Genomic DNA, 9,951 nt, shown 5'->3' with positions numbered 1-9,951 from the left:
TGTGTGTGTGTGTGTGTCTGCTGACATGCATTCCTTCGGTTTTAGGTAAAATATGAAATCACCAAGGCATGACAGTGCATTTCCACTTACACTGCATTTTCTAAAATGTAATTTTTTTTTATGTTAAAGGCTGAGCAGCAAGCTAAGGGATGAGTGTAATTTTATTTTTGCCAAATAAAGTTCTGCATTGCTCAGCAAAAACATTGTTGCTTTCTTCAGTCACAGGACGAGGTGAATTAATTCAGATGGGATGAAAATTGAGAGATTATCAAAGTAAAATAGAGAGTAATAGTGGTGTTAAAGTGCCTTTGTTTTGTTTTCCAAAGACAGTTTTCCAACGTATAACAAATAATGATTCTTACAAGCAGAAATGCATGGATGTAGTTCTTATTAAAAAAAAAAAAATCCTATCCTATCCTTGGATGCAACACTGAGACCCTGTTGGCCCTGAGCTCATCAGTGAAAAAGAGACATTAAAGTAAGGGGCATCAGCTCTACCAGGAATCAAAGAAAAGCTCTTTCCACGAATGTTAGTCTGTTCCCAGAGCCCCAATACATCCTCACGTTGTAATAGACAGCATCAACCCTCAGTCACTGAACAAATCCCATGTGAGAAACATCACATGAAGGTGTGAGATTGCTCTCCAGGAACATTAAGGGAATGGGGCTCCAGGCAAAGGGAAGGTAGTGCAGGTCTGTGCCCAGCCGGGAGATGTTCTGGTGGGGCTTAACGCGGGCACGTAGCCCCTGGAGTTGGAGATGAAGGGGGGAGGGGGGGGGGAGAGCTGAGGGACCCACAGGGGAAGGAGACTCAGCCCTGACCATCTGCCAGCCTCCAGCGTCTGCCAACATACACACACAAACATAGACAAACTTGCACAAAAACACATGACATGATGAATATTTCCATCCAATCAGGAGTGTGTGTGTGTGTGTGTGTGTGTGTGTGTGTGTGTGTGTGGGCAGGATGGAGGCCAGGGTCTGGCCCCTCTGTCGGCTCCCTGCTGAATTTTTCTCTCAGAAAACAACAACTCCTTTTCTCCAGAGATACTTCACTTCCTCTCTTTCTCTCTGACACTCCATGGCTTCATTCACATCCACTGTATGTGCTGTAGCTACGTGTGTTGCTATTCTAATCTGAAGAGTGATTTACACTCACACATTCAATACCCTCTTTTAATTCACCATTTTCTACCCTGCCCTGAGATAGAGATTCAACTATTCTGTTAAGAATAGAAAAGACAATAGATAAAATATAACTTTTTAAAGAAAGAAAGTGGTAATATCATGTGCTTAAACTGTCCAGTGTACAAATGAAGGAATGAGTGAATGTGAATAAGGCGCAAACTGAGTAAATAAAAAAACAGTTAATGTCTTTAATGGAGACACTAGCATATACCTGGGCTACATGACCATATTAGTCCAAAAGGTTTTTTTTAAAAGAGCAGAACTGTACAAAACAAAAGTGTATCTAGAAAAAATAATCACAAAAATCATTGCAAAGAATAGAAATGCAGCAAGGGAATATTGCAGGTAAAATTAAATTAAGAGCAGTGGTGAAATTTGACTAAGTACATTTACCTAAGTACTGTACTTAAGGACAAATGTCTAGGTACTTGTACTTTGGGCTTTTCTTTTCATGCCTCTTTCTACTTCTATAAATATTGTACTTTTACTTACTATGACAGCTTTAGTTACTTTACACATTAAGATTTCTGCACACAAAACACATGTAGTTATGGCAAAGAATTTCTAAGGAGGGCGACCTTTCTGTTAAAGATTAAGAACCTTTTTTGAACATAAAACCCACCAGACTGCATGTTTATAAACAGTAATTTTAGCATCATAAAATACACTTCATTCACAGTTGACGGGAAAAAAAACTATGCAAAGCTGTTTTGGATCATTTTTCCACACAAAATTAAACTATCAAAAGCTGTGTGGGGTCGTCTTTCCACTTTTCCAACCATCACAACTCTAGTTTTGGTTGAAATAAAGACATAGTTTACTGATTTATATGTGAAAATATGTCTGCTCTATAAACTCTAAAAGTCTTCCTTTTTTAAATGGAGTCTGGTGGGTTTAATGCTAGAGACCTCAGAGCAGTTTCTGGGTAAACAGAAAGGTCTCAAAGAGGTTTTAAAGGTCTATCTCTGAAGGGATCCTTTCCTTAATTTTGTCAGAAATTGAGAATATTATACTGCGCCTGTCAGCGGCAAAACAAACACTCAAGGTAAACAAAAGCTGGAAAATTGACCTACTAACTTACATTGTAGCTTGTTTCGGCGCTGCCAACTGCAGCCATCTTACTTAATAATGGACCAATATCAGAGATTGTTGTTGCCATCAGTCACTCTGACACAAAAACATAGGAAAATAGGGTCCAGGTTGAAAGAAACAGTAGTTACCCTTTAAGTAACATTCTCAATGCGGGACTTATACTTATAACTGAGCATTTTTACAGTGTGGTATTAGCATAAGCAAAACTGGCCCGTGCAACGCCCAAAAAACCCTATCATAATTCTCTTTACATAAAGACATTTTTACCACAAAATTGACGCAGGAAGGTCCCAAATTGTTGCAGAAAAATTCCCGACAAACTGAGATGTTTGACGTTTAAAAATTTCACTTTTGCTCCAAAGTGGAGATCTCAACCCCGCTCCACCAAAACCCCAAGTGCTTCCTTTGGTATCAGTACTGATGGTATCACTAACCATCAGAACCGAGTGTTTTTACTCAAGGATGATGCACAGACAAGTTTAAAACCAGCAGCTTGCTCTGAACCTGAACTAATTTGGGATTTTTAGAAAGAAGCAATCACGCTGAAGCTGTTAAAACATGCCAAACAAAGCTCTAACAGCTCCACCTATTCGTATAGGTACATAGGGTTTAGCCCGATTTAAAGATTCTGCAGTTTGTCTCCGTCATGTCTTCACCGCTGAGACGTTGTGTGTGTTCCTGTGTTAATCAGCGGAGCTGAGGACAGACAGGATTAGTGACTTAATCAGGCTGATGGTTATTAATAGAATCGGAGTGAGTTGTCATCGCACAGAGGAGAACTCTTCTCGTCTTTCTTTTTAAAGCTCTTAATTCCATCTGTGTTCACACCACATGTTTGTTGAGTCAGAGAGAGAGAGAGAGAGAGAGGGAGGGAGAGAAGGAAGTCTGGGATTGGATCTATTTATCCATCATTCGTCCACCTCTCCACCCCAATATTCACACGTCCATCCTTTCATGAATCAGCCTGCCTGTACATCTGTGCATCCATTAATGCATTAGTCTGTCTACCATCTATAATTTTTCCATCCATCCATCTATCTATCCTTTAGATGTTAATCCATCCACCTATTCATACAATCCTCTATCCATCAATTAATCCATACATACACCATCCCATTCTTTAGCCCTCCATCTTGCCATGCATCAGTAATTTCATCCATCTATCCTCCGGTTATTTATCCATCAATCTATCATCCATCTATCTATCCATCCCCCTATCTATCCATCTATCTCTTCATCCACCTATCTATCATCTATCCATTCATCCATCTGTCCACCTATCCATTCATCCATCCATTCATCCATCCATCCATCCATCCCCCTATCCATCCAATTGTCCATCCATCCATCCATCTGTCCATCTATCTATTCATCCATGCAAAACTTCTGTCACATATGTACACCTACAGGCAACTCTACCTCCAACCACAAGCCACTATCCCTTCTTCTATCTATCCATCCTTCTATCCATCCAGCAATTACTACATATATTTATGTTCATAGTGGTGCCTCCCTCTAGTGGCCGTATAACTTATTACAGGAGCAAAGCAGGAAGTAAGGTAACAAAGTAGAGCGCCACATTTCTGCTTAAGGAGGGACGTTGGGGGGGTGGATGTGTCAAGCAAACGCAGGACCTTCACCCAGAAGACTGGGGGGTTCTGTCTCTGTCTCAGGACATAAATGTAAAAAGCAATTTGTTTATTTTTTACTTCACTAAACAAACAGAGCTATGTCATGTTCTGCGTCACGTCACATAACACGTCAAGAAATGGAGTATTGTTGGATTGTAACTCAAACCACAATGTTTTCATAAACTTATCTGAGTAGTTTTGGTATCTAAACCAACCCAATGTCACTCCGAACACGTAAAATATGGACGCTTGGTCAGTGTCTGTCACCGTCACACAATGTTGTATTAAGAGAGACAACGGTTGGACTAGTATGAGATGCTGAAATTACGCTGCGTTACGATGCGTTGATGACAGTTAAGTTTAGGCACCAAAATGGCTAGTTAAGTTTAGGAAAAAGTTCCTAGTGTGGATTTAACAACTCCCAAGGAACACTTATTTCCTGGGTGAAAGTCTTTTGTTTTCCCCAGGAAGCAGACTTTGCTAACTGGCTTGAAAGTTAAGTCTCACCCCTCCATGCTGATCTCCTCCTTAAGCGGTTAGCCACGTTGCTAGTCAACAGCAGTCATTGTGGTGCGTACAGCAACAACAATAAAAAATTAAAACAACAAAAATGTGGAATGCATGTGAATTACAGTGCCTCAGTCTTTTCTAGTTTTTAAACATATGGTTTATGAGAACAGCCTGGTCTATACACTGACACATACTTGTCATCTGCTGAAGACGATAATAAATAAAGTCATTGTTCAGTTACCAATCAGAAGCTCAAACCTCCATCTCCCAAAGCCCATTCACAGCTGAATGGAAGAGAATGTCAGCAGAGCCGACTGCAGACAGAGAAGCGTGAACAAAGGCAGACCGACTCTCCCCCGTGCACTTATCTCTCCTTTCATCTTAATAACACCAGAGCGGCAGCGGCATCCTTCCCATCAGGCCGTGCTGTCCGGGTCTGAACCACAGTCTCATTAACCAGACACATTGGCCTCTACAGTACAAAGGGGCTTCCTCTGATGCATACACTCTGCCGTCCCGACTTGAAAACTGAAAACGTCAACATACTCGCTGTTTGCCATCATCAATATTGACATCCATGCATGCAGCACTCTGGGAAAGATCAGACGGGGTGGGGGGGTTGGGCTGTTCGTCACCCAGAGCCAGAAACGACGGTTGACGCTTGATTCAGATGTCGGTTGGATAGCGAGAAACCGTGAAGTGAGGATCAGATTGAAATGATTAGATCACTGTCTTTCATGGACCTTTAGATGTCCCTGCTTCTCTAATCCAATCAGATTCCATTCTATTGTGTGCAATTCAAAGATGCTGTATGATTCATGATTATGATCTTAATTCTAAATCCTGCACAAACGGAGATAAAGTCAAATCTACATGATACCGAGATTATAAGTGACTACCTACAGTTGGTGGGTTGCGTGTGAAACTTTTTCATTCAAGCATCATAAAAAAGGAACTGAGTTCTCTGCGATGTAGTTAAACTTTAGCAGTTAGTTTCACACTGAGGAGGCTCAAGTGTCGAGTCACTGTCAGTTGAACCAGGAATCAAGGAATCATGCAAAATCCATTTTTGGGGGGGATTAAAGGGGAACTGTGTAGCTTTTTCTATCTTAATTTAACTTATCTGAACAGCTTAGGAGTCAAGGAATGGTTGTATGACTTTTTTCGAGTTGAATAGTGGTCGTCTCCCTCCCCCCTAGCGCCTGTGAGCGGAAAAACAACCCCTTGCAACTTTTGACCGACGATGCAGAAAAAAAAAATATTGTTGGAGGATTAGAGAAAGCGGAAACGTTAGACTGACCGAGGGAGGGGTCAGACACAGGTAAACATAGGAGCTGTAGGGGGGCTCTATACAGAAACCTGTAGGGGGGGCTCTATACAGAAACCTGTATGGGGGGCTCTATAGAGAAACCTGTAAGGGAGGCTCTATACAGAAACCTGTAGGGGGGGCTCTATACAGAAACCTGTAGGGGGGGCTCTATACAGAAACCTGTAGGGGGGGCTCTATACAGAAACCTGCCAGCAAAAAAAACAAAGAAACGGCCCAAACTGCATCGCCCCCCTTTAACATTATCTATCAGTCTTGCTTCACCAGGAAGTTTGAAGAATATAAAATGGACAATGTCTATAATTAACTCATTAGACCAGGTCCGGGGCCAAGTCAGGTCTATAAAATCTTATTCTAATGTACTCTACAGCATAAGTTTGTGTTTGTTCAGATGTTTAATGTAAAGACTCTGGGTTTTAAAAGGACGTGCTGGTTGTTTGTTGTGCATTACTTGCCCATCTTAAGACGAGTTGGACAAAGTGTCCGAAATGTGACCGTGTTAGGCCTGTACGGATGAGATATGTGTTGGATTCTGCGGACAGAGATATCTCCATTTGCATCAACACAATCGTCTCATTGGGCTTCTAGAGGAAGTGACCTAGGCAGTAATGAAATGGGAACACAAGAAATTCAATTCACTTTTATTTTTTGTGTCAAATCACAACAGGAGTAAATCTCAGGACACTCTACACATAGACCCAACAATTTCATAGACCTAACAATTTCATAGACCCAACAATTTCATAGACCTAACAATTTCATAGTCCCAACAATTTAATAGACCCAACAATTTCCCAGGAGCACGCATTTGGTGCAACAGTGGCGAGGGAAAACGTCCTTATTACAGGTAGAAACCCCAGACAGACCCAGGCTCTCGGTGGGCGGCCATCAGTTATTGCCGGTTAGGAGACAGAGACACTGATACAGATCTAAATAATTATGATTCATAATAATAATAGCAGTAAGTATGATGCGCCGTGGCACTTATAGCTTCAATAAATCTGGAGACGCACAATAGACACAGGTGTGAACGGCGATGTGTCTCGGCTGTCTACCTAATCAGTCAGTCAATCATTTAGTTTAGTTATATAGCCCTTTATCTACATGTAAATGTTGCACAAAGTGCTTCATACAACTCCCCACCCACACACACACACACACACACACACAACACCACCCACACACACCTGCGACAGACTGTTTGACTCTGACCTACTTTGGAGTAGTGGCATTCCCAGAGAGAAATGAACGTCCAGTCCTCCCTGTGTTACTGCTGTGCACGACCACAGTGCAGTCATGAGCTGTTCCAGTTTGTTAATTTGTACATCTATGTAGTTTGTTAATTAATTAATGAGGTTTGTTGGCCTTGAATTTGTTGAACTTAATACTGGTGGTGGATGTGCCAAAAGTGCTTATCGACGGGAAGTCAACACAGGGGTTAAAGTATTATACAGAGCAGCGGTTCTCTAACGTTTCCCTCAAAGGTCCGCATTGGATTTTTATTCCAGGTCAGAGGTCCGGAACGATTGTCAAGAACTACATAACATTTCATCAACAACGTTATAACTTTTAAGCAGCATTTATTCAAGTTGAGAGTGCTATGTTGGAGCAGTGTTAACGTTATGTAAGATAAGATAAGAAAAAATGTAATATAAAACTAAATGGTGGAACAAGCTAGAGAAAGAACAGAGAGAGAGAGAGGTGCTAACGTTAGATAAACAAAGTGGTGGAGCGAGCTAGAGAAAGAACAGAGAGAGAGAGTGGTGCTAACAATAGATAAACAAAGTGGTGGAGTGAGCTAGAGGAAGAACAGAGAGAGAGAGAGAGAGGTGCTAATGTTAGATAATGACAGGGAGCACCCGGTCATATCCTGTAACTCGTTGTTATGGAAACGACAGGTCAGGCTATTCTGCTTATCATTGGTCTGCTTTCAAAAAAGCACTCGACGAAGGACGTTTTTTTAGAAAAGTGTTTTCAACTTCAAAAACACGCTCCACGCTTCAGAAAAAAGTTGTCATTTAAGTGTATGTACAATCGCAATAGTATGGTATTATATCAGATGTTCTCTTCCTTTTTCTTCAGTCTTTTATCCTGTCACAAATGAAAAATAAATCCAATTAAATCCGTGAAATACTTCAGGTTTTACTCATTGTGTGTACAATAAGGAGGGTAGTGTCTGGGCCACAGGAGCCGGGTTTTCCCTGTTTATATAATAAAGAAGTGCACAATGAAAGTTTCAAAGAGTCACACAGTTATTATTTATCCCCCTCTTCTCTTTCAGGCTGTCAAACCCAGTCACCACATCGCCGCTAGACCTGGTCCTGATTGGCTCCCCGTGATAACGAAATACTGAGACCCTCCCAATCAGGTAGGTTTCCTCCATTTAAAAGTAGTCCCGTTGTCGTCCAATCGGAGCATTATGGGATTTAGTTTAAGTGTTTTATTAACTGAACGTTTCTGTCAGTGTCACTGCTACTCGAGATTGGTCTCAAGACCAGTTTTTGAATGTCTTGTCTGGGAATGAATATCTTTTTCCCTTGGTCTGGTCTCGGCCTCAGATAAAGAGGACTCTGGACTGGTCTGGGTTTTACTTTTAAGACCACAATTGCCTTTTGATTCTTTTTTTCGAGACATTTCTCATGATACCCTTATGGTCTTCAAAGAGGTGAATTAAGAAGAGTCTTAATTTGTTTTTCTGAGGGTCTTTCTGTGTGTGTGTGTGTGTGTGTGTGTGGGGGGGGGGGGGTTGTTATGGGAATGTGGATCTCTCAGATCAGTTTGACGAGTGCCTATGGTTAGCATTGATAGTACTGGTCTAGTCCCGGTCTTGACTCGGTCTCAACCACTCAAAGTCTTGGTGTTGTCTCGGTCTCGATACGCTCTGGTCTCGTCGAGGACTTGGTCTCGGTTTAGGTGGTCTTGACTACAACGCTGGTTTGTGTCCCAGATGTCATGATGGATGACATGCTGTTGCACTTGATTTCATTCGGGAAAAGATCGAAACAAAAACTTTTTCAGTGAAATGATGAATGAGAGATTGGAAATGTTGGAGCAGTCAAATTGGATTTTGTCTGTCAGCTGACTTTGTGTTATTTATATTCAAATATCCAAAACTGAATGGCGCTCTCTCTCTCTCTCTCTCTCTCTCTCTCTCTCTCTCTCTCTCTATCTCTTTCTCTCTCTCACTTTCTCCCTCTCTCTCTCTCTCTTTCTCTCTCTCACTCTCTCCTCTCTCTCTCTCTCTCTTTCTCTGCCTCCCTCCCTCAGTGGCAATTTCAGATCCAGCAGTGAGACACCTGCGTCTCTCTCTCTGATAAAATATTGAATCTGCCAGGGTTAAGAATTGATCTTAATCAAGACACACACACACACACACACACACACACACACACACACACACACACACACACACACACACACATCTGTCTTTCTCTTGAACATGTCCTCTCTTTCTGAACCTACTATAGGTCAGTAGGTAAACTTTGTTGTGTTTCTCATGGTTTTGTTGCAGTCTGACACACAGTACAAAAGCACAAACAAACACACACACTCTATCTTTCTTTCTCTGTAAACACAGAGAGAGACAGACAGACGAGTGTGTGTTTGCAGAGTTAAACTGACAGCGCACACAAAGAAGGTGTGACAGGCTTGTTGATCTTCAGGTGCAGGTGTGTGCGTGCGGGCGTGCGTGAGCCACCAGCTGCCTCTGATAAATTGGTGTGTGTACTCGCAGGTTTTTCTGTGTTTGCTGTGTTTTTGTATAGGCTACTCTTGAATAAAAATGTAATGTGTAAAGAAGTCTTAAACACGTAGGTAAGTCACAATGTTTCCGACACACATGTGGTTTCTCATTATATAATATATAATAATGAACAGTTTCTTGGCAGTGTTGATGCTCTAACTGAGTTTTTTTTTACCCTGAAGTAAACCTGTGTACATAGTAAAGTTCACCTTTCATATCTGTTGTTGTTGTTGTTGTTAGAAAACACCTGTGTGTGCTGCAACTACCTACGCAAATTAAGGTTTGAGTTATTATGTCACATTTAGACTAGACTATATCCATAATGTTCCACTTGTGGGATTTCTCTGTTGCAGACAGAAATTCTGCTGGATTTAACTCATTTAGTCCTAGATGTTCGTTGCCTTGGGCCTTCTTTGTATGGTGTTCTAACCTCCGGTGGATTTCTGAGGACTATAGTTACC

At 41.5% G+C, this 9,951-nt stretch overlaps 1 protein-coding gene and 1 long non-coding RNA gene across 2 annotated transcripts in view; one reads left to right on the top strand and one right to left on the bottom strand.

Annotated features, from left to right (window-relative positions):
* The window catches only part of si:cabz01090165.1 (leucine-rich repeat and fibronectin type III domain-containing protein 1-like protein), a 428,959-nt gene that overhangs the window by 281,409 nt on the left and 137,599 nt on the right, over positions 1 to 9,951 (top strand). Inside the window, exon 5 of the mRNA XM_032510641.1 lies at positions 8,030 to 8,116. The gene's annotated coding sequence lies outside the window, so the exon portion shown is untranslated. The remainder of the gene's footprint in view (positions 1 to 8,029; positions 8,117 to 9,951) is intronic.
* On the bottom strand, positions 2,040 to 6,497 carry LOC116685724 (uncharacterized). The gene is made up of 3 exons (XR_004331030.1): positions 6,486 to 6,497; positions 3,523 to 3,526; positions 2,040 to 2,153 (listed from the first exon to the last, which is right to left on the bottom strand). It is a non-coding gene; the product is annotated as an uncharacterized LOC116685724 (long non-coding RNA).

Source organism: Etheostoma spectabile, unplaced genomic scaffold (assembly GCF_008692095.1).
Source record: "Etheostoma spectabile isolate EspeVRDwgs_2016 unplaced genomic scaffold, UIUC_Espe_1.0 scaffold172, whole genome shotgun sequence".
NCBI classification, from domain to species: domain Eukaryota; kingdom Metazoa; phylum Chordata; class Actinopteri; order Perciformes; family Percidae; genus Etheostoma; species Etheostoma spectabile.
Note: the sequence above shows the minus strand (reverse complement) of the source record. Positions and strands in the feature narration are given on the sequence as shown.